Here is a 24559-nt window from a genome sequence, read left to right as displayed (position 1 = left end):
TTTACTGAACCAGTAAGAGGGGAGAGATATGCATGCCACAGTCACACGATTAGTAAAATCCAAAAAAAATAGATTGCCAGCAGCCAAGAAGAGAGGGCGACCTCCCGTTACCAACCACTGTACTATAATATAGAAAAAAGCACCCAGGGAGGGACACCGCTTCTTTCACTTGGGAAAGATTTCCTTTAACAAAGACAAGTCAACTTTCTTTTCTTTTTTTTTCCAGGCTTGTTTTATGCATATGAGCATTTTGCCTGCATGTAGGTATGGGTGCCTGGTATCTATGCAGGTCAGAAAAAGATGTCTGATCTTCTAGAACTGAAGTCGTTTTAAGCCACCATATGGGTGCTAGGACTCGAACTTGGGTCCTCTGCAAGAGCAACGGGCTCTTAAGTACTGAGCAGCACCTCCAGTTCCTGACCCCTCTGTCCATCTGTCTTCTTCCTCCATCTTCCTTCCTGTATTTTCTTTCCTCCATCCTTCCCTCCTTCCCTTTTCCATCTACCTTCCTTCCCTTTCTTCTTTCCTGTCTTTTCTGTCTCCTCCTTCTCTCTTTCCTTCCTTCCTCCCTTCCTTCTTTCTTTCTTTCTTTCATTTTTCTTTCTTTTGTTCTTTCTTTCTTTTCTTCCCTTCTTCTCCCTTTCCCTCCCCCCTCTCTCTTTCTCTCTCTCTGTTATCTGTTTGGTTTATCGTGACTGAGGAGTTTTATCAGAGGCAAGGCAGGTCAGATTACACTAACAGTAGTTGTGTATACAGACGTTTAAGTGGATTCAGCAAAGATGAGAGAAAAAAGCTTGTGGGAGAGCAGAGGCCCAAGCTGGAGTCTTAGTGATGTAGAACGTTTTAGAAGGGAGCACTTGGTACCACAGGAGAAAGCAGGTTTAGGAAGGAAGAAGTTTGTGGACACCCAAGGGCTCTGAACAACTGGCTTATTGGTACAGGGAGAGGGGACACTCAAGGCACCAGAGAGAAAAGTGCAAGTCATTAAGAGAAACCATCTAGGCTAGACTGGCAGTGTTGCTACCTGAGTGGAGACCCTAGCTCAGCACTACCACCCTTGTGTCTTGCCTCTGCAGAGAGACCCCAATCTGTTTGCTCCATAAAGATCTTCCAGTGCTGAAAGGCATAGGACAGGCTGAGCGCCCACTTTGGTGCTTTATACAACCAGGGGCTTTCTCCTTCAACGTGCCTTCAGAATTGATTCCTGGGGCTGCCCGAAACTGTGACTCATCAAATTCTCAAGCCAAGAGAACAATGATAGTCTCTGGCTTCCTTTCCAGCCCCAGCCTGCTTCCTTGTCTTCACAGACAGAGGTGACAGGTCCCCATGTTCCTGTTCTCACCAGCCGGGTTGGTTGCCTTCCTCTGCTGTCAGCATTGTCTAAAGCATGGTGAACACAGGGCTTTAAGTATGTGCTAGCCTCACTGTCCTTATGTGCTGCAGCCCCCACAAAATATAGATCTGTCCTGGAAAGTGGCCAGTATCACTTTAGCGTGGTAGTGTGACAAGTTTGAAGCCAACCAGACTTACATAATGAGTTCCAAGCTCTACACAGTGGGACCTTGTCTCAAAATGTGAACAACCACAATAGCAACAAGGGTAACAATGTAGGCCAAGTCATAGCAAATGCTTTCTCTGCTAAGAGGCAAACGGTAACTGTTTTAGGGCTTTGTAGGTCTCTCAGCTTCTCTTACAGAATTTTCTTCTTTTTCTCCCACCTCAAAAAAAAAAAAAAAATGTAAAACAGGCTGGGGTGATGGTTCAGTGGATGAAGGGTTTGCCACACAAATTTTGGAATCTGAGTTCAAATCCCCAGAACCTGGGTAAAGCTGGACACAGTAATACCCTCTAGAACCCCAGAACTCCTACAGTCAGAGGGGCCGGGACATGAGTTCCCTCGGAAGCTTGAGGGTCAGCTAACTGCACAGAAATCAAACAGACCCTGTCTCGAACAAAGTGGAAGGTGAAAACCAACACAGAATGTGACCTCTATATGGACACCATGGATCACACATGTGTACACTCACATGTGAACATATACACACAAACACACACACACACAGAGAAAATAATTTTTAAAAACACAACAACAAATCAGGGGCTAGGATGATGGCTCAGTGGTTGAGAGTGTTTGACAGACAACCATGAAGGCCTGGGTTGTGCCTGTTAACCCTAGTGCTGTGTGGGCCAGAGACAGGAGGACCACTGAGACTTGCTGACAGACAGCCTAGTTAGACCCCAAGCTCCAGTTTTTGTCTCAAAGCAATATGGTGGAAAGTAAGGAAGGGACAACCTCCCTTGGATTTCATTCACCCATGCACATAGGCATGCACAGGCGTGTGTGCAAACACACACACTAATGATAAATAAAACTCTCTCTCTCTCTCTCTTTCTCTCTCTCTCTCTCTCTCACACACACACACACACAGACCAGATATACATTTCTATAGGCCAGACGACTACCATCTATGTATGCTCACCATATGTTGACATTTGGTTGCATCCTCTTTCATTTTTTTCCTTTCATGGCTATGGTAGTAATGTGAGACTAAAACTATAAATTTGCCTAGGAAGGTGATTACAGCATCAAGAGACCTGAGTTCAAAGTTTGGCTAGTCCATTGGGTCATGGCCTTAGTTCTTGACTTTAGAATCAATGAACTGGTCTACACAAAGGTGTTGACCTTCCTTCTATATTTAATCTAAGGTAAGATGGACTCTAGAGGATGTCTCTTCCCCAAACCCAACTTAAAGTCAATACAAATTTGCATAGGTCTTTGTGGGATTTTGGAGGGAAATGGAGGAAGATATGTTTTTTTTTTCAATGTATTTATTTTATGTATATGAGTACACTGTAGTTGTCTTCAGACACACCAGAAGAGGGCACCGGATCCCATGACAGATGGTTATGAGCCACCATGTGGTTGCTGGGAATTGAACTCAGGACCTCTGGAAGAGCAGCCAGTGCTCTTAGCTGCTGAGGCATCTCTCTAGACCAAAGACATGGTTTTTTGAGACTGTTAGAGAGGACCCAGGCTAGTCTCAAACTCTGTGTGGGCTAAGCTTGCCTGGAACTCTAGCTACCTGGTTTGTATTTCATGGTTTAGTCACATGTAACAGTTTGTTATTTCCACTGATGTTAGAAGAACCTGTGGATTCTGGCTGAACCGTCTAAAGCACACCTTTCCTGATGGTCCCTCAGCCTCTGAAGAGCAAGTGGGTAGAAAACACACTCTCTAGCTTCTAGGCACCCTGGTATGTGCTGTACTTTGGGTATGTTCCTGGAATTCATGCTTCAAATTCATGTTTTTTTGAAGAGGTAAAGGGGCTTAAAATAGCTCAGGCTGGTCCTGAAATGTAAGTAGCCAAGGCTGGCCATGAACTCCTGATTTACCCGCCTCCACCCTCAGAGTGTTGGAATCACAGACAGACACCTGCAGATCTTGTGTTTGTTTATTTTGTTTTGCTGAGATCTAGTCTCACTGCATAGCTCAGGCAGGCTTTGAATACTAGTCCTCCTGCCCCCAGATCCCTAGTACTGTCCTTATAGGCACGTGCCATCATACCCACGTTCCCAACTGCCTTGGTAGGATTATTATAAATATAGTATAAGAATGTGCATGCATACACATGTGCACACACACACACACACACACAGGAACTGTTTATATATACTTGTGCCTGGCACATAATAAGCACTCAATGAATACTGATTTCGGTTAGTCTCACTATCTCGAGGGTTCCTTACAACTCCAATACTTCAGGACTTGGATGGTTAATCACTTGGTGATGGGCTACATATGTGGAGAAGAAAGTACTCAGCACCAACAGGGCTAAGTCTAAGGGCTGTCTGGGTGGAACAGCCATTCAGGCTACACACCTGAGGCCGACCCGAGAACTCTTTGTTTCAGGCGTTCCTTGGATGCTGAAGACTGATCTCCACCTCAATATTTTATCTATCTCTAAGTACTGAAATTTGTCATTCTGATGAAATTCATGTGGTCATTCTGTTGCTGTCCTTTTTTCTTCTTCTTCTTTCTTCTTCTTCTTCTTCTTCTTCTTCTTCTTCTTCTTCTTCTTCTTCTTCTTCTTCTTCTTCTTCTTCCTCCTCCTCCTCCTCCTCCTCCTCCTCCTCCTTCTTCCCTTTCTTTCTTTCTTTCTTTCTTTCTTTCTTTTTTTTTTGGCATCTGATTCCAGCACAGACACCATTGAGTGTAGCTCAAGTGAAGGTCGGGTGTTCTGTTTGTCTGTCCTTGGTGTAGCAGCTACAAATACATCTGGGAGTGATCTGTTTTTGACCAGCACAGTAAAGCCTTGCAGGAAGCCTTGACTTCAATTCACATCTACTGACTGGCTGGAAGACACGGTTCTTGGCAGCTTCGGGGCTGACATTTGTGGTGGTGGGGATTGAACCCAGAGCCTGGAGTAGTCTAGGCAACTTCTCTACCACTTAGCTAACATTTGAATGTCACCTATGAAGCATGCCTAAAGGTCTCATGCTGACCTTAGCTGAATAATTCAGCCTCAGAATCTGGGAGTCATTTCCTACTTTCCAAACAATTAAATGCCTTTTACAAAGTGTCACCACTGAGCAGCTACTCTGCCAGAGAACGCAGGTTTTGTTGGTGCCCACTTCTCATTTTCCTTGTGAAGGGTTGGAGTAAACCTCTTCCTTGTAGTAGACAGACCTCCATTGTAGGCAACCATCCACTTGTCTGCACATTATTGGGTCAGCCATGACTCATGTCTACCTTTCTACCTTTTAAATTTTGAAAATGGGTTATCTCACTTGGAGGCGAGAGTTGGCCCAATGGAGTGGGCCAACTTTTGTGGAGAACAAAATAGGGTCTATAGCCCAGGCTGGTCTCAAACTCCTTATATGGCCGAGGATGACCCTAGACTTCTGATCCTCTTGCTTCCACCATCCAAATGCTGGGATTGTAGACAATGTACCACCGCACCCAGTTTTATGAGATGCTAGGAATGTGTTTTAGCTAGGGTTTTATTGCTCTGAAGAGATACCATGATCAAGGCAATTCTTATAAAGTTAGAGGGGTTTTTTTGGTTTCTTTTTTGTTTTTGTTTGTTTGTTTGTTTGTTTGTTTGTTTTTTGAGACAGGGTTTCTCTGTGTAGCTCTGGCTGTCCTGGAACTCACTCTGTAAACCAGGCTGGCCTCGAACTCATAAATCTGCCTGCCTCTGCCTCCCAAGTGCTGGGATTAAAGGCGTGAGCCACCACTGTCCAGCAAAGTTAGAATTTTTGAGGTTTAGTCTATTACTGTCATGGCAGGAAGCATGGAGGCATACAGCAGACATGGTGCTAGAGAAGGAGCTGAGAGTTCTACATCTCAATCTGCAGGCAGCAGGAGACTGGGGACCACATTGGGTGCACATTGAGACTCAAAGCCCGCCCCCACAGTGACATACTTCCTCCAACAAGGCCATGCCCACTCCAACAAGGCCACACCTATTCCAACAAGGCCCCACCTCCTCACAGTGCCACTCCCTGTGGCCAAGCATTCAACACCTGAGTCTATGAGGCCATTCCTAGTCAAACCACCATAGGATGGAACCTAGGGCTTCATCTGTGGCAAGCAAGCACTCTGCCCATAGAGTTACATCCTTACCCAAAGAACTGCTCTATGAACACTATTTGTCGGAGCTGTTAATATTCATGGCATTATTTCCTATTAACCGTGGTTTCTCTTGGACTCTGCTGTAGAGACCTTGTTGTACTGGGATAACTTTTTACAGCCTTCATGGTCAGTCCCTAGAGTCTTTCCTAGAGTCGCCCTGGGCAGGTTTCAAGTTGAACTATGATTCTCTTCCTCACTTTTTATGCACTGCTATGTTCTATGTTACACTGTATATAGTAAATATTAATAATGTGTGTTAAGAAAACAAACTATTCTGTTAAAAACAGAAGAAGACAAAAAGTTGCTTCTAGAACTTCTGGAATTGTTTTGAGCAAGCCAGGGTCATTTTGTGACAGGACCCTAGTAGTGCATGACTAAAGAAAAGACAGGCTGCCGGGCTTATCTGCCTGACCTTTGGCTGTATTTGCTCTGCGCCAGTTTCCCTCAGACTGGCTGGGCAATTGCGCAGCTTCAGGGCCCTCGCCTCCAGCTGCCTCCTCAGAATGAGAGGGGGAGAGCGCTGCTTCTGAAAACTTGTTCTCCAGCAAATATTAGGGGTGTATGGAAAACTGTTCCTGAGAACTCTGTAGCTTCCCTGGATGAGGCTTAGTTCAGGAACAGGACTTAGCATCAATCAGAAATCCTCCTTGCCACCAAACAAACCAGAGGACTTCAGTTCGGTCCCTGAGACCCAAATGGTAGGCGAAAACTCTCCAAAGTTGTTCTCTGACTTTCATACATATAACGCGGCATGTACATCATGCTATAAATGTGCGTGCACATCAAATAAATAAATGAACTCTGGGTGGGCGTTCTTATTAAAAAAACAAAACAAAACAAAAACCCCGTCTCACATGCTCACTTTTTCTTCCATTTCAAACACAATGTCCATTTTCAACTAGTACATGACCCACCTCCTAATCCGTGAACTTCCTTGGAATGGAGTCTAATCTAAAGGACGGTGAGCCAGAAAGGGCCAGGGCACGCCCGTGTATGTGCACTTAGCTTACATCATTAATTCAGGTGTAGCAGAGGGAACCGTAGCACAGGTTCCTCTTTCAGAACTAGGAGCTTAGACTTTTCACTGGGTAAGTATGGGGTTCCTGTGAGTTCACTCAGGGCATGGCTGTTTCCTCTTAAAAAGTCAATCATCTATCCCACCCCCAAAAGGAAGAGCACTGCACTATTTGACATCTCATGTGGGTTATTAAAGGACTACCAGAATCCAAGTCTCTATGCGATACACCCCAATCGCAGACACCTTAAATCACTATTGATTGGCTGGTAGATGCTGAGGGCAGCATTACAGAGATTCGGATAACCCAATGACAGCTGAATACTAACTGACCACCAAATATACCCATTAAAACCAGTAAAATCACACACACACACAAAAAAACCCAACAAAAACAAAAATAAGACAAATCATTATTTTTTCCATTCTTATGGGGACATTGGTACTTACAAACATACAGGGCACTCTGCCCAGTTAATCAAAAGCAAAACAAGGTAGTATTGTTTTGGGGGGGTGTTTGTTAATAATAATAATAAGGGATTGGAAAGATTTCTCAGTGGCTAGAGCACTTGCTGCTCTTTCCGAGGACCAATACCCACACCAGGTAGCTCACAACCGTCTGTAACTACAGTTCCAGCAGATCTGATTCCCATTCTAGCCTCCTTGGGCAGCAACATCCACATGCCATACACTTACAAGATATATGTGCGCGTACATAAAAATCAACAAAAGCAGTAATTTTTAAGATGGAAATAACGAGGAAGGGTAGCGATTTGCATATGGCACTCGCTCAGTAAGCGATGCTCTGACCACCTGTAGGTGTTCATCTGAGCAGCGGTCAGGACAAAGCCTCCTTAACTTACCAGACTTCAGTGAGCTGGGAGCTGCTGAGCGAGGCTGGGTGGCAAGGAGCAAGCTGTCCTTCTAACTTGTTTGTCACCTGAGCTGTGAATGGAAAAGATGCCATTAGTATCCCAAAAATTACTAACGAGGAATCTGCCATTAAGAAACACGGATTCGCCACCTGGTGGTGATACACACCTTTAGTCTGAGCATTTGGGAGGCAAAGGCAGGCACATCTCTGTGGTTTGAGGTCAGCCTGGTCTACCGATCGAATGACATATTCCTTCCACTTCGGGTGCCCTTCACAGCTGTCCTTTCTGCATACATACCCAAGCCTCCTTAACTGTCTGGCTTTATGGTCACTAAATCACTTTTGAGTAGCCAGGTTCTGTACAGCAGGCTTTATTATATAACACTCCACAGAGAACAAATCAAACCGTGACAAGAGCCTCCTCCCTCTTGCCCCTACACCAAGAAACACCATAACCTGCCTCTTGGAAAGGATTATGAATTGTGATAACTCCGGGCGTCCGACTCAGTAAGCATTTGCTCCAAAGTTCTCCCCTGTGCAATGGCCAGGCTAACTAAGCTTGAACTTGTGATTAGCATATGGTGCTTGAAAGAACTTTGACCCACAGACACTTGGCATTGCCTCGCTTCTCTGAGTCCAGCCTGTGTCAGGAGTGCCCATTTCAAGGGTAATAAAGAACCCGACTGTTAGCCTACAGCAAACTGGAGGCGGTGCCACGCCATTGCCTGACCTCTCTGCCTGTCCACCAAACCCTCAAAGGAAGCGTGCAGCCCATAGGTCAGCTTTCCAAATGATCAAATCAAAAGGGGACAGATTTCTAGACAGAAGAACACTGAAAGTTCTACCTGGAATTTTGAAGCACCAGTTTCCTATAATATATGCTTGTAGTCCCAAGATCAAAGTACTTAGAGTAGAGATCGTTTGACAGGGAGACACTGTGTTCTCTCTGAAGGTTCCTGGGCTCCTTTTTATTGACATGTTATAAAACAGGAATTGGACACAAGGAAGAAACCTCAGATGTTGAGTCCACGCCCATGCCTTGTACAGGATACATAGTCCTGCTGCCTTCATTTGCTGAAGTCCCAGCCCTGGGAATTGGACTGTATTTAGAGATCCCATCTTCAGAGCAGTGATCCATCTATATAAGACCACGGGGATGGGTCCTGCTGGGTCCTGCTGTGGTCTGCTTGGAGTCGTTAGAAGAAGAGGGTATGACAACCAGACAAGAGATGACACAGCAAGAAGAGAGTCATCTTGAGTCATCTAGACATTTGCCACCAAACCTTACTTTGATCCCTGGGAGCCACACGGAGGAAGGAGAGAACTGACTTCCACAAGTTGTCCTCTGACCCCCATGCATGGCCTGCCGCCCAGCAATAAATAAATACACGTTCAGCTTGTTAAAAGGGAAGAGCCATCTGCGGATACGATGATCTTGAATTCCAGCTTCTACAATGACAGCGACATCAACCGCAGAAGCTGCTGATCTGTGGTGTTTTCTTAGGGTACCCCAATCAATCAATGCCAACTTCCCACACCCCAACACCATGTCTCAGGACCATGGTGCCAAAGATGAGCAGAGGTGGCTAAGCACACAAAGGATGAGAGTGGACAGTAGGGAGAACAAGGACACACATGCTGTATCTACAACTATTACATTTAGAGACTTCGTGATGCCATAAGGTCATATAAAATACGGCCTAATGAATATGGTGATGGCTCTTGGCCTAAGCCAGTAAAGGGCATTTAAAAACATCCACCTTTCATGCTTTCAACACATATTAAATGAACACCATTTACGCACATGACCTTTTTGCCAAATGCAGGGAATAGTAATTGTAGCTCAAATGAATATATTTTCTGCAGCCGTGGTAGTTATGATCCAGGAATCTGGGCTAGAGACATTAGATTATAAAGACAAAGCCACTGCCTTCTAAGTGAGGGCAGATTAACAGGACACAGAATTGCAGGGAGAGCATTATAAAATGCTGGGGTGCCAGCTAGCCTGTGCGAGGAGCAATGGGAACCAGGAAGGCAGGAATTTCTCCATCTAGACTAATCAAGGAAGATGAGACCTGAGGGTTGAGCCCATGCGTCCAACAGATACGGATGGAGAGGGGACATTCTCCTGGGTTCACGGGGAAGGCAGAGATAGGATGAGTACAGTATCCAGTTTGGCAAGAGAGATGGAGCGTGGGCAGGGCCTGAGGCTCAGTGAGCAGAGGAACCGGAATTCATATCTGATGGCCCAGGGGGCCACTGAGAACTTCTAATCAGGAAGGAATTGAATGGAGGAGCACTGTCACCGCGATGCGGAGGAGGGAGGAGGGATGAGGGACTCGGGCACAAGGATGCCTGGGTCAAAGTTAGAGGCGCGGAACTAGAATGGTTGGTGTGTTCAGCCAAGACCTTGGGTAGGCTTGCCCAAGGGCATCATGCACAGAGGTGGGGGCACTAGGAGGGGAGAAAGAAAAGAAATGGAAGAAGAGGAGGAAGAGAGGGAGGAAGCAAACAAAGTACATGGGAAGTACTTTGGGCATTAACCCAGGCTAGCATAGAACTATATAGTTGAGGATAACCTTGAACCCTTGAACTCTGCCTGGGGAGATTTCCCCCCTCTTAAGTGCTGAGATTTTAGTCATTTACCTGTGTGAGAAAATATATTTCTTTAAAAACTCGAGCTGTCAGAAAGAAAGCAAAGCTCCTTGCTTCCTGCCACTGAAGCATGACTGTGCCCACCCACTCTCCTCACGCACCCCGATCCGTCCTTTCGCAGGGCAGAGAGCAGGGCATCCCTTCAGAGGGAGGATGCCTTGAGTTAATTAGTCTAAGTGTGTAAGTGCAGTGAATGCTAATTAAAACAGAAGTAAACATTGAAATACAAATGAGAAACTAATGGGTGTGTAATTAAAGATTGTTCCCCCTCTCCGGGAACCTGAGCCAGACTAAAAGAACACACAACACAACAAAGGGTTAATCCTGTACACGGTCTGCAGAGGATGAGGTTCTATTTCCTTGGCGCTCTCCAGGCTCTCACACAGGAAAGGACCACAGTAAATGCCCTCTGGACGTTTTGGCTAAGGTCAAGTGTAGAAAAGCAGTATTTATGACCGAGCATAGACTTCAGACTGAAGGGAAGCCAGGCATCTGGCCTGAAACTTGCCTCTGTCAGCCAAGCATTTGGAAGGCCGAGTCAGGAAGGAAACAGTGAATTTAAGACCAGCCTGGGCTACATGGAAAGCTCCAAGAAAACTTCAACTCCCAACACTTACATAAAAAGCCACACACACACACTAGTAACCTTAACACGTGGGGGAGGGGCACAGGGGACAAGGGAGAGTAGGCAGAGCTAGGCAGCTTCCTGGAGAACACTGGTTAGTCAGTCTAGTCAATAGAGCACTGTGCTGTATGCAGTGAGAAAGCTGTCTCCAAAAATGAGGTGGATAGGAAACCTGACAGCACAGGTACAAACACAGAGAACACACACACACACACACACAGAGAGAGAGAGAGAGAGACTTAAACATGCTCACACACTCACTCACTCATATAGAAACTAACATACACACATACACACTAGCACACATACATTCAGACTCACACTCTCACATACACTCACATACACAGACTCACACACTCTCACACACACTCACTCATACATACACATACTCACATACACACACTCACACATTCACCCACTCACATAAACACATACAGACTCACATACACATACACACACACATATAGACTCACCCATACATACTCACACTCACACACATATAAACACATGTTTCACTCATATACAGACACACACACACATACACACACTGAAATGTATCAAGTGAAATTGATACTACAATAAACACTGAAGGCGGAAAGAACAGTGGAGAGAATGTCATGTGAGGGAATGGATATTTATATTTATATGGATATTTATATTCCTAAGAACAGGGGAAGTAAGTGCAGAAAAGAAGTCTTCTGAAAATTATCCTGAGCGGATCCCCTCTTTGTGTGGATGAAACTTGGGATGTTAAAAGGCTTCTTTATGCAAGAAAGTTTCGAAAAAGTCCAAAGTCTTCACTGTCCAGATCAGTACTCTCCTACCTCACTTCCCTGGACAAGCTGCCCTCTTGTGGTTTCTGATCACAAAAGCAGGCAGAGAGCCCGGCCTGTCCACCAGCGTCCCTCAGGAGGAGCCCCAAGCTTCTACGTGAGCGGCGACATGACCATCACGGGCTAGGGGCACAGCTTTAAGTCACCATGAAAATTGGGTTGCCACAAAATAATATGGTTTGAGGCTGACAAATTCAAAGGGTGATTTAATCTCAGTGTTAACTGCTACTTAATTTGAATGCCCTAGTACCTACTTCCACTTTGGCAAGGTGGAGGCAGCCGGCCTATCAACAGCGAGCAGAGATCTTCAAGCCAGTGCCAAGAAAGCAGCCTTGCAAATCCACATTCTGCCATCTGTGGGCGTGACTCAAGAGTCCCACGGTATCTTTGCACTAACGCAGAAGCAACCAAAGGTTACTTAACGTTGTTCTGGAAATAACATTGACATGGGGGGGAATCCAGGTATCAAGAAATCCTTAACATTTGTTTAGGAAGGAAAAGATGGAAGCCCTTTGGAGTCCTCGGCCTAAACCCAAACATTTAGAAGGTAGAAGGCTCTCAGGAGTCCAAACTTGGCCTCAGGTACAGAGCTTGAGACCAGTCTGGGCTCCAGGAGACCCAGGTTCCTAAAACAAAACAAAATAAATACTCACAAGTGGAGAGGGAGGGGAAGGCAGGAGGAGGGGTCGAATTGCTCCTCTTTCTGAAAACCACACCCTAAACAAAACCCCACAAAAATAAAACAAAAGATATACCCCAAATAAAAGGTCTCGTGTACACAGACTAGGCTGCTCTTGGACTAGCTGCATGGTTGAAACTCACCGTGGACTCCTGACCCTCGTGCCTCCACTGTGGACTCCTGACCCTCGTGCCTCCACTGGGGACTCCTGACCCTCGTGCCTCTGCCTCCCAAGCACCGAGACAATAGGTGTGCCCCGGCATGTCCAGCTGAACAGTTTTTAAAAAGGTTTTGTTAATTTTAATTTTTATGTGTATAGGTACTCTGCCTGCATGTGTGTATGTGCATGCATGCCTGGTGCCCAGGGAAGCCAGAAGAGAATATCAGATTCCCTGAGCCTGGAGTTACACAGATGGTTGTAACTATCCGCAGTTGGCATGTGGGTGCTGAGACTCAAACCCAGGTCCTCTGGAAGAGCAGTCAGAGGTCTTCATCTCTACAGACCCTTATCAATTTATTTTTCTATTAATATATATATATATATATTTTATATCTCTATCTCTCTATATCTATATATTTATCTATATTTATATACTATGTATCTATGTATCTATATATCTATATATCTATATATCTATGTATCTATAGATCTATATATCTATGTATCTATAGATCTATATATCTATGTATCTATAGATCTATATATCTATGTATCTATAGATCTATAGATCTATATCTAGCTACCTAGCTATATTTAGATATCTATATCTATCTATATCTACACACACACACACACATATATATATATATATATATATATATATATATATATAGAGAGAGAGAGAGAGAGAGAGAGAGAGAGAGAGTATTTGCTCATGCTGCAGTCTCAGCAATGGAAGGAAGTGGCTAAAGTAGAGGGTCCTGAATGGGAGGCTTGTTTCCAGGGACAAACCTGCTTGCTGGGCAAGCCTGAAGACCCCATCTGGATTCCCAGAGGCCGTGGCGGAAGGCGAGCTTTGTTCACTGACTTGCAGCCTCTTGGCACTCACACATGAAAGTGTGAGCAGCCGTGCTGGCTTCCGACTACTCGGCTTAGAGCCTGCTAACCGCCGGCCCTAAACTCCTCTCCCTTCTTCTTCTCTTCACTCCTTACTGCAACATGCATGCACATTCATTTTCAGCTCTTAGGAACATCTACCTACCGGCCTCCTTCAATAGATCCACCTGAAGCAGGTGACCTGTCACTACTCGGCACTTAACGTGAGAAATGAAACACTCTCACTCTGTCAGACAATGATCCTTTAATCAAATGAGTTTCAACAGCATCCTCAAGTCCTCCCTTAGGTCTACCTCAAGTCCTTCTGTGAACAAAAGCTCAGATATCTGCTCAAATCCCAGAGCGACCGTGGTAGGCAAACAACCTCCGAAAGCAAGTCGTTGAGACCAGAGACTGCCTTTGAATGAAGGGGGGGGGGGCTTTTGTTCTGAAGTTGAGAATGCAGGTGTGTGAGGGATCTGGTGTCTCCCGGTTTACAAGAAACAATGGGTTTCAGCAGAGCTGTTCCAACAACTTGAAAGGTTCGTTTCTGCACAGGCGCAGTGACACACAATGCAATCTGGAAGGTTCAGTTGGGAAGAGTGCAGAGTCGGAGGCCAGGCTACATCACCAGACCTTGTGTCAAAACAAGATAAAGGCGCATCTATGCAAATGAAAGACCTGACAAGGGTTAGGCTGCAAAGAACAATCTTGTAAGAAATGCACTGGGCTTCAGTCCCACACTGTCCCATGCGCGCCCCCAGGGATAACAGCCTGACAATCTGCCAGGCACTCCCAGGCACGGGTTCCTGCCTCTCCTGCCTCTCCTGCTTCTCTCTCTCTCTCTCTCTCTCTCTCTCTCTGTGATTGGTGGTATATGTTTTATTTTTTCGAGATAACATTGCTTATGCAAGCAAGACTGGCTTCTAACTCAGTGTGTAGCAGGGTGATCTTGACTACCGGATCCTTCCGCCTTGCCTGGCCGAGGACTGGGGTTGCTTGACAGCATGGGCTGTCAAGTCTAGCCTGCGACCTCTTCCTTTCAAGTACAATTTGGCCACATACTGGGCATACCAGTGTATCCTGTTGGTGTCGCATTCTGACATGATTCAAATAGCCCCATACAGAAACTCCTCGGGAAAATAGCAGGTGTTGAAGTGCATACCTGTAATCTCAGCACTTGGGAAGTGGAGGCAGGAGGACAGAGTTTGAAGATGAACTAGAAAACCTCTGATCAAAAGAAGGGGGGGGGGGAAGGAAGAGAGGGGAAGAAGACTAATTTCCACTACTGTCCGCAATGTAGAGAAACAGCGATTTGTTACTCGTCTTTTATTTCTTATTTCTATCCCCTAAGCTAAGCATCTGTAGAAATGAAAGATGCTGTGGAAGTGGGGGCGCAGGATTTTGTTTCACCAGTAGTCAGAGCCAACTCCACTCCTCCAGTCTCAGTCCAACACCAGTTCCTCCACTATGCCTTTCCTCCAGGCCTCAATCACAGATTTCCTCTCCTTCTTCAGCCCATTCTTGCAGTACCTATTACAGGATGCAATTAAATACTGGCCAAGTTTGGTTGGTGCTCAGTTACCCAGATGTAGTCTCCATGGAGTTAGGGTTGTTGCCTCTCTTCACCCCTGCAGCCGAGGCCAGAGCACAGCACTTGACACAACCTAGTAGCTCAAGATCGCAATAGAAAGCCAACAGGTATATAAAATGTTGTGGTCTACGGTGGAAAGCAGAAAGACCATATGATCCCCGGAACATGCTTAGCTATACATAAGGCATCTATGTTTATGAGTCAACATGCTATAGAGACTCTTGCACATGTGTTTGTTGTGCCACTGTGCACAACAGCCAAATGAGAGTCAACCTAGATACCCATCAACAGACAAATCCATAGAGAAAAGGACACACATAGACTCAATGAAGAAAGAGCCTAATGTCACTTGAAAAGAGTGGATGTGACTCGGAATAATGATGATAATTAAAATGAGCCAGACTCAAAGACAAATACTTTTGTCTTCTCTAGTATATAGAATGTATGTAACTTGCAAGCAAACACAAGAGTCTTTAGAGAAAGAGAAGGGGCTGTGGGCAGAACATGAGCAAAGTACACTGACATGTGCTATGGAAAGGTTGAGTGGCTCTTCTATTGCCAGCCCCAGTGATGGCAACCCTCCCCCTATAATCCCAGCATTCAAGGGTGGAGGCAGGAAGATCAAGAGTTCAAGAGTTCAAGTCCAGCCTGGCTTAGAGGAGATTCTATTTACAGAAAGGACAATAACATTGTTTTGAACACAAAAGAAAACAAATGCAAAAACAGAACTAGAATTCATAGAGGAAATGTAATTGTAATAATCTGAAAAAAAAATGTAGAAGGAAAACCAGGGATTGGAGCCAAGCCATGGCTTACCCAGGAGTCTCCCAAACGTCTCCCAGCCCTGAGCTGTAGGGCTGTACCCAGACAATCCTATTTGGCAGTTCACCATGGGTGACCTGAACCAGCACAGGCAAAGTCTTCACTCAGCAGGATTCTTCTGAGGGTCACTAGCTATCACCCTGACCATCTCTCAGGGCCCCACCCAACTCAGGAGACTGGCGAGCATAAAGGGAGGGTTTGTGTTGTTCTGCTAAATCAGCCTTTATGGTGGGATAGAAAAAGAACACTTGCTTGTCGTTCCTTAATCCCCAGTTCTGTCTACTGGCAAAAAACAAAAACAAAAACAAAAAACAAAAAAACAAGCAAAAAAAAACTGTCCCAGTCTAATATCTGTGCACAACAAACCACAGATTAAATAGACAAACTTGTGTTCTTTTTATGCAAAATTTGATATTTATCTTTCTTTTTTCCTCTCCAATTTACTTATAACTAACTGGACAGCCATGAGAAGACGTGTGAAATCACTCACAACCACACACCTACTTTGGGGACACTACCCACTCAGTAGCTCACAACCCCACACTTCGGGAACATTACCTTCTCTCTAATTTTCCTCCAGACTCTCATAGAGCCACAACAGTTAAAAACATGATGAGTCAGCCAAAGTACTGTTGTCCAAACACCCAAGGCACACAGGGTTTGCACAATCACTAGGAATTTCCTAACAGGGCCAGAGTCTGACGGTTAAACGTTTCACCAGCATGAGACAGAACCTGCATCCACCACACAGAAAATGCACAACTGGGTTGAGAATGTACCTCGATCTACAGAGTGCTTAAAGCTTTGGGTTCCCACAGCGGAGCTGCATAGAACCTAGTGTGGTGACACAGAGCTGGTGAGTTCAAAGCCAGCCTGAGGGGGCGGGAAAGAAAGAAAAGAAGGGAGGAGAAAGGGAGGAAGGGAAAGTGCAGGACCCTGCACTCCCTCTAAATGCATCCAGACCTTCCTAAGATTGATTATTAAAATACAAGAGCAGTGCAGCCGGGCGTGGTAGTTCAAGCCACATTCTAGCACATTCTAGCAAGAGGAAGGACCATCTTCAGCATGGGCTTCTCCCAAGTCAGTGTGAGCTAAAGATGAAGACCAAAAATGCAGATGTTCTAAGTTGCAGTCAGCCTCCCTTCCATAATTTCAGATGTTTCTAGAGAGTGAGGATTCATACTACCTAGAGACTTTATCTCCTCTCAGATACCAGCAGAATTCCAACCACCCTCTCCAAGCTCCATCTAAAACACAAGCTGCCCAGAACTCAGAATGCAGCAAGTGATGTCCCTGCTCTTCCATGGACAGCCTGACCAGTACTGACGTGTGTGTGTGTGTGTGTGTGTGTGTGTGTGTGTGTGTGTGTGTGTGTGTGTATGGACAGAGCTATCCCCACTGAGTGTCTCTCCTACACCCTGGGGACAGGAGACTTGCACCAAGACCCTTATTTTAAGATGGCAGAATAATGCCAAAAGCATTTAAGTGTAGCCTACTTCCTAAGAATCCTTTTTTTGCCATGACAATAAATAAATAAAAATTAATAAATCCATTTCTTCTACTCTACAGCACACCCTTTTACACATTTTAACATTTCTCAAATAACCCATGGGCCTGTTGATTTATTTTTAAAAGCTATCATTAAATAGCCAGCATGTTTTTACACTCCATAATCAAGTCCCTACAAAGATAATCTGCAAAATGCATTGTATTTAAAGATAGGCTAAATCAATAGAAGGGTCACCTTGTCTACCTGGCCCGAGGACCAGAGGGAGGGAGAGTGGACTGCGGGATTAGGGTAACTAAAGAAAACAGGTGCAATCCCATCTGAGAAGCAGAACTGTGGGGAGGGGAGGGGCCTACGAGAACACAGATGGAGAAGCCTCCAGAAAGTTCCATGGCAAAACCAAGATCCCTCTACTGTGAAGTACAGAGGTAGCGCAGGCTACTGAGGCAGGTACCATTGCACTACAGGGCCCTTCTCGCCACGACCAATTCTGTTTTCACCCAGCAATAGGCATCTTGACTCTCCCCATCTGTCTTAGTTAAGGTCATTACTGCTGTGACAATGACATCATGACCAAAAGTAACTTGGAGGTGAAAGAGTTTATGTGACTCACACTTCTAGAGGAACTGAGAGCCTACTGAGGGGAGACAAGGTAAGAGCTCTAACTGGGCAGGGACCTGGGGAAGGAGCTGAGGCGCTGGGGGGAGGGGCAGGGTGCTGCTTACTGGCTTGCTTCCCATGGCTTTTTCGGCCTGCCTTCTTATAGAGCCCAGGACTGCCAGTCCAGCTGTGGCACCACCCACAGTTGCCTGGGCTCTTCCCATTACCTGCTAATTAAGAAAATGCCCGCCGGGCGGTGGTGGCGCACGCCTTTAATGCCAGCACTTGGGAGGCAGAGGCAGGCGGATTTCTGAGTTCGAGGCCAGCCTGGTCTACAGAGTGAGTTCCAGGACAGCCAGGGCTACACAGAGAAACCCTGTCTCAAGAAGAAAAAAAAAAAAAAGGAAAAAAAAAAAAAGAAAAGAAAATGCCCTAGAGAACTGCCTCCAGCCCAATCTTATGAAGGCATTTTCTCAAGTGAGGTTCTCTCCTCTCAGATGGCCTTAGCTTGTGTCAAGTTGACAGAAAACTAGCCAGCACACCATCCGGAGCTGCCTCTAAGGAGGTAACATGTTCATTTCCCCAGAGTGAGTTTCTTCTCTTTTTCTGTATTGTGTTGAATTTGAGACAGGGTTTCAATGTAGCTCAGGCTAGCCTCAAACTTACTTTATAGCTAATGCCGACCTTAAACTCCTGTTCCTCCAAGACCAGCTCCACGGTGGCCAGGGTAAGGCTGGAGGCAGGAAGGGCAGGAGTCACATAGGAGCTATCCTCAGGTACATAGCTAGTTCAGGCCAACCTCGGCTAAATGAGACCTGGTTCCTAACACAAATCAAAACAGACAAAACAAAACCCACCAAGTAAAGTCCCAGAGCCTGCCTCATTGATACCTCATATGGCACAGAATTTCAGAAGTTCAAGTAATGTCAGGAACCATGTCAAATGATGATGATTAAATATCAAAACAATCCACAGTGCAGTGAGTATTTTAAGTCAATCAGCGTGCAGTGCCATTTTCCAACAGTTTGGCTTGGGTCTTTCCCTGCCAGAGTGTATAGACATGTTTATGAACAAAATGCACTGATATCCAGGTAGCAGGTATATATCCACACTCTGTCCATAGAAAGTTTCCTTCCTATGCATGACTACTCCTATTTCCTAGAAACCTAGTGCCCTGACAGCAGAAATACACGGAGCTGCTCAGACACGACCTTCTCCTCGCAGAGATGTCAGTTGGGAAGCGTCTGCTCTGAGCAGGGAGAACAGGATGTGGTCAGTGAGATTAGTCAAACGCTAGCTATCCCAGAAGGCCTGAGGATTTAGCCAGGGGCTGGATCGTGGCTTCGTGTCTAAACCCCTGGGTTTGAGCCCCAGTATCACAGTAAAAGCAAATGTGTAAATAAATAACATAATTCAGAAAGAGTCATGCATATTACAGTCAAGTGACATTTTTGAGCCTTTTCTGAAACCAGAAGTGCATTTTGGTACAGCCAGCAACCTCTGTTCTGCTCACTAGGAAACTAAACCGACACCATAGAAACTGCCTGTTGCTTTTTTCTTTTCTTTCTTTCTCTGAGTTGAAGGCCATCCTGGTCTATGTACAAAGTTCCAGCCTAGCCAGGCCTGCACAGAGACCTATCTTAATGACAAACAACAGAGTGTGTGTGTGTGTGTGTGTGTGTGTGTGGTACGCACGCATGGTGTGTATACTTGTGGGTTATGAATGCAGGTGTTTTTTCCTTACTCTCTAGCAACTTGCAAGTTTTCTTCTTAAAATTGAAAAGGAATCAGGAACAGGGCTTCATGGACATGCTGTTCAGTGGGGCACTGGGGAAGGACAGCTGCCCAAAATATTTGGAAGCTGTGGAAAAAACAAGGTGTAGTGGTCCACAGCTAGATCATGGTTTCCACATCCCAGCTAGAGTTTGCTCTCGCAGTGGTGAGGGAGGAGGTGATACACACCTCTTTGATGGGATGTAATCCGGCCCACAAAACCTCTGCTGTAAACAGTCTCCTCTGGGGCATGCACACACTCACACACACACACACCACACACACACACACACACACACACACACACACACACACACACACACACACGCAAGAAGCTGCTGTGTATTTACAGAAAAGTTTTTCCAGTAAAGTCCAATGCCTCTAATACAAATTACCATTCAAAACTAGGTCTGTGGGTCAAGTGGGGCACTCATTCTTGACCTATGGAAGCTCTGCGTTGTGGTGGCAGCCGTGGGGACAACATCACTAAAATTATCTATCACTTTACTCTCTAGCATATGCAGATTATCCGGCCTTTCTGTGCTCGGTTTTCTTCATCTGACTGATCATGATGCCTCTGAGTTAGCACACCTTCCTGACTTATTATTATTTGATGGGAGAATGATGAAATCAGTAGTGGACAAACAAAGGCAATGATCAGATTCCCCCAATGGCTACCTCAGATGAGTCGTTTCCTCTTTGTGCCCTATGGTTCTTATAATGAGATTAGAATTCGTTATAACAAAGATGTAAATGTTGTAAAGAGAAATTATCTTTAGTGGTTAAGGAAAGGAAGAATATTTACCTTTAAGGACAACTGAAAATTGGAAAAGAGGAATGGAGAGATGCCTTGGACATTAAAAGCACTGGCTGCTCTTCCAGAGAGCTGGGGTTCAGTTCCTGGTGCCCACAGGACAGCTCTCCATGGCCTATAACTCCATTTCCAGGGAATCTGGCGCTCTCTTTTGGCCTTTGTGTACACCAGTCACATTCTTGGAACACATACATGCAGACAAAATATTCACATATGTAAAAGACAAGTAAATCGATTAATAAGCTAAATCTTTTTGTAAAAAAAAATGTAAAGTTTACAGAACTATGGACTTCTCATTTCTGCAAAGTTTCAAAATAGTATTGGACGTGTGGACTTAACATGTTCCCTTGTGGGCTGGAGAGATGGCTCAGCGGTTAAGAGCACTGACTGCTCTTCCTGAGTTCAAATCCCAGCAACCACATGGTGGCTCACAGCCATCTGTGATGAGATCCAGTGCCCTCTTCTGGTGTGTCTGAAGACAGCTGCAGTGTATTCATATAAATAAAAATAAATAAATCTTTTTAAAAAATGTTCATTTGTTCAAAGCCAGATGCTAAAGTCAGATCACTAGCCACAACCCCATAGCAGTTACAGAGCAGCGTTTCTAATGATTTTCACATAAATAGTAAGAAAGATGGTAGTGATTGCCACTAGGTTGTTAGACTTTGGGGACTTAAGATATTCTCCAAGAGAAGAAACTAATTTTTTTAAATAAAAGACAAATTCATTATTCAGAAATAGCCTGGGCAAAATTAGCACCATGAAGGGAGAGGAAATCTCTAATATGAAGATCAAGTTTAATTATAGTTATTCTAAGAAATGAGGACATTCATTTACTTGCTTAGAGGGGGACTGAGGAGACAAATTGAAAAGCTAAAAGGAGTAATTCAGATTAATAACAGCCAAAAAAAATCCCCCCCCCAAAACAAACAAACAACAAAAGCAGTGGAAGGACTCTCTCCAGACAGTCACAGACAAATCTGCTTTCTGTAGACATTTCTGTTTAATTTTGTAAGTGATTGCAAGCTCATAAAGAGAAGATGGGTTTTCAAACACACATTAGAGGGGACAAAATTCAAGTAGTAAAAACCCGAGATGGAAAGGTTACAAGGCTCAGTCATTTCCTACACCATGGACATCTCTAACGTCTCAGAGTGATGGAGGTCATCTGGAAGCCACAGGGGACCCCCAGAAGTTACTTGGTGACGCCTCAAGCCAGTTTGGTGGTGGATGTTGCTGGCATCTTGTGGGTGGGGGCCACAGGCGGGGTTTTCATTTTCTATAATGCCAGAGAACCCTCACAAACAATCCAGAATGTCAGTTGTGCCTGCTGAGACTGAATTATCCTAACTCCAAGCACTGCAGCCCCACAGAAATGCTCAACTCATACCATGCAGGCTCCCTCTCTCAAGAAGTGCCACACAGACTTAGGATTTCAGTGTCCTTAATTCCCCCCCCCCCCCCCACACACACATACACCCCAGACCAATCTGATCGGGGCTACTTTGTGACCAAAGGCCAATCCATACCAGCTGCCTTGGGGTGGTGATGGGTTAACAGTGAAGAGACACATGAAGCCATCCGATCATGTGACGAGAGACAACTAGTTCCTCCCTGGTTTTCTCTACTCTGCTCATAGTACCAAGTTCCTGAAGTCATATTCCAGGAGGGAAAGGAACAGCTAAACTCTCAGATGCTATGTGAGCTTTTGAAAAAGGACAGGCTGGTGGCCTCCCCTGACCAACAGCCCCTGGGAAAAGTGCTGCACAATGCTTTATCTTGCTAAGTTCCCACCTTAGGCCCTAGTAGAAGGGTTGGAGGGGAAAGGGATGGTGTTAGTAGTGGCCCTCTGACCAGCTAACATAATACAAAATAGGAATACATTTCTCAAATGGCAAAGTAACCCCAAAGTGTCAACACAGTAATGTAACAAGAATGATATATCTTTGCTGGGCAGTGGTGATGCACACCTTTAATCCCAGCACTTGGGAGGCAGAGATAGGCGGATTTCTGAGTTCGAGGCCAGCCTGGTCTACAGAGTGAGTTCCTGGATAGCCAGAGCTACACAGAGAAACCCTGCTTCCAAAAACAACAACAACAACAAAAGAATGATATATCTCTGAAGCTAGCAATTATTTTATTTAACTTATTTAGCTGATGCTGGGATGAAATTCAGTGCCTGGAACCCCCACCTCAGCCCTAACCTTATTTTGCTAAACATTAGTAATTGCCATTCACATTGGTGATGGAATTATTATATACTTTTAGCGTGTGTTACCACATGGTATCCACATCCTTTGAAGGGGTCAGTAAAATGGCTCAGCAAATAAAGGCATTTACCACAGAAGCCTGGTGACCAGAGTTCCCTCCCTGGAGCTCATGTAAAGGTGGAAAAAGTTGACTCCATGAAAGCAGTCCCCTGACCTGAACATACATGCAGTAGCATGTGTCCCCTACACACACACACACACACACACACACACACACACACACACACACACAAATAATGATGATGATAAAAAGCATTAATCCTAGTAGGCAATATGATATATCAATTTACAGAAGAAACTGAGGTAGACTGCCGTAAAATAAGTTCTCCTGGTGTCAAAGAGCTGCTGCCTCTTGGGTTCAGACAGTCTACACTGGGTTTTACCAGGAGGAAAAAAATTGCTCAAATGGGTTCCCTTGGAAAAGGCTATGAACCGCTGACTCCCGGCCCAGCACACATGTGGTGGCTGGAGAGTCACGTGATAGAGAAGAAGCCTTAGGTGTCTTGCTCATGAACACATGACTGCTCAGTTCCTTCTGGGCTCTCTTTCTGAAGCAGCTTCCTCCATCAGAGCTGAGCCAGAGGCTCCCAGCAGCTTCGGTTCCCGGAGAAGGCAGAACCCTGGCTCCCTGGCTCCAGAGCCCATAGTCAGCGCCCTCCTCCTTACCCCAAGCAAAGCACAGCAGATGGCACTTCCTCAAATAACTCCTGCTCACGAGGGTTCTCCCCAACATCTGTGTGCAGACTCAACAGGAGTCAGTCACTGTGAAAATGGGGCTTCTAGAAAACAGTCTGAGAACAGTGGCAGACGATTTTTTTTATCCTAATTCATTCAACCAACCATCCATCCATTTTCTGAGACAGGTTCTCACTGTGCACCTCTGGGTAGGGACACTCTATGTGTGCCACTAGCTCAGAACTCTATATAGGTAAAAGTCTGTGTATAACTCGTTAAAATAATATGCCTTAAGACCTGGGCTTATTTAGAGGCAGGTGGATTTCTGAGTTCGAGGCCAGCCTGGTCTACAGAGTGAGTTCCAGGACAGCTGGGGCTACACAGAAAAACCCTGTGGGGGGGGAGGGGAGGGAAGACCTGGCTTATTTAACTTAAAATATCTGAGGGAAATGGAGTCCTCTCTCCTGAAGTTTGTTCACACCAGAGCACCTCCACTCCCACGCATAAAACCCACTTCTACTTCTGACAGAACCCTACAAAGCATCCTCCGTGGAGCTATGGTTCTGTTGGGAAGTGGACTTTAGGTTCATTTTGGGCTCCTTTCACTGCATTCTCTCCGACTTCTACCAACAGCCTAGGTGTAGCTCTTCAGCCAAGCTTCAATGGCATCCTAAGAGGTCAAGGTCTTAGCTGGAGTCCTTGTTACCAGGGGGGTCCTTCCCACCCTGAGATCTGGTGGGTCACTATTAGTAAAACACGGTATGGATGACCGGTGCTCTCCGAGCTCCCCAGTCTGTCTCTTGTCAACTTGGCCCCAATTCCTACTGTCACACCATGACACCATTCTTCTTAAACACATTCACCTGGCTTCAAGGCCTTCCAGGTATCTACACTAGGGCCTATCAGTGTCTTCTTCAACTGAGTCCTCTTCACATCACTAACTCATTCACAAAAAAACAGTTCAGTGGTGGCACCCTCTGCAGCCTTCGTGCCTGCCTAGTAGAGTCCCCTGCTTCCTTCCTGTCGATGTCCACAGGGACCTGTGCTCTCCCCTCTAATCCTGTCAGGGAACCTGTGACATTTGAGTCCTTAATAATAGACTCCTTTCTGGTCGTTAAGCTCCTGGAAGGTTGCGATTTTATTATTCACCTT

General features: G+C 45.4%; 1 protein-coding gene across 3 annotated transcripts in view; it reads right to left on the bottom strand.

Moving 5' to 3' along the window:
• Positions 1 to 24559, bottom strand: part of Rbm47 (RNA binding motif protein 47) — a 133512-nt gene that overhangs the window by 70453 nt on the left and 38500 nt on the right. For all 3 annotated transcript variants that reach the window (XM_052199534.1, XM_052199533.1, XM_052199532.1), the window contains exon 3: positions 7514 to 7595. The gene's annotated coding sequence lies outside the window, so the exon portion shown is untranslated. The remainder of the gene's footprint in view (positions 1 to 7513; positions 7596 to 24559) is intronic.

Source organism: Apodemus sylvaticus, chromosome 11 (genome assembly GCF_947179515.1).
Source record: "Apodemus sylvaticus chromosome 11, mApoSyl1.1, whole genome shotgun sequence".
Classification (NCBI taxonomy): Eukaryota; Metazoa; Chordata; class Mammalia; order Rodentia; family Muridae; genus Apodemus; species Apodemus sylvaticus.
The sequence above is the reverse complement of the archived record's forward strand: the minus strand, read 5'-3'. Positions and strand labels throughout refer to the sequence as shown.